General features: G+C 42.0%; 1 pseudogene; it reads right to left on the minus strand.

The window, feature by feature from the left end:
- Positions 1-502: 502 nt before the first annotated feature.
- LOC126482478 (5S ribosomal RNA) lies at positions 503-621 on the minus strand (annotated as a pseudogene).
- Positions 622-1,061: the final 440 nt, after the last annotated feature.

The raw sequence follows: 1,061 nt of genomic DNA on the forward strand, positions 1-1,061 counted from the left end.
AAAAAGCGTAGGTTTGTGTTAAAAAACATACTTCCGTGCATTTTTGTATGGTTTGTATTAACCAGTTACACTAGCTCCTCTCCTCACGTTCGGTCTGTGGAATCGATTCGTCAGTATTTGATGTGGTTTACGAAATATATCCAGCGGTAATGTTAGGTGACTCACCCTATATATATATATATATATATATATATATATATATATATATATATATATATATATATACGGTGACACTGAGTGGCAGATGTTGAGTGTGAAGGCTTCACTAAAAGAGACACCTGGTGAAATGTAACAAACACCTTCTGAACAGGTCTTGAACGCCCAACGGTTCCGACCGGCCGCCGTGTCATCCTCAACCATTAGGTGTCACCGGATGCGGGTACGGAGGAGCATATGGTCAGCACACTGCTCTCCTAGCCGTTGTCACCTTTCGCGACCGGTGTCGCTACTTCTCAATCAAGCGGCTCCTCAATTCGCCCCACAAGGGCTGAGTGCACCCCGTTGCCAACAACACTTGGCAGAACCGAATGGTAACCCATCCAAGTGCTAGTCAAGCCCGACAGCGCTTAACTTCGGCGATCGTACGGGAATCGATGCTACCACTGCGGTAAGGCCGTTGGCATGCGTGTTAAAAGAGTGTGAATACTGTATATTCAAATGCCAAAATTTTTGGTGAGGGTATCGGAATAAGGATTAAGGCAGCTGGTTCCACACTTTTCAGTCAGAGTCTTTTAAAGAGGAGCATATTTGCTCATACGAGCATTTTTCGACTGGTATAAAAATTGTCTTATGAATATCCATTGAAAATTAAAACAAATTAGTGATGGATTAGTACAGCGATCAACGCTTCCTTAGCAGTTAAGTCCCATAAGATTTCACACACATTTGAACTTTTTTTTTGATCGACGCTTGACACCTAATTCGTCTTTCACTCCAAACCTAATGACGCCACATGGAAAGATTATACTAGCAAATGTGTTGGTCTGACATAGCATACTTCGCAAAAGCCTCTAGATTTCCTGGGTTATTTACAATTACTCATTCACTCGACTTACAGAATT

Source organism: Schistocerca serialis, chromosome 5, assembly GCF_023864345.2.
Source record: "Schistocerca serialis cubense isolate TAMUIC-IGC-003099 chromosome 5, iqSchSeri2.2, whole genome shotgun sequence".
Lineage (NCBI taxonomy): Eukaryota > Metazoa > Arthropoda > Insecta > Orthoptera > Acrididae > Schistocerca > Schistocerca serialis.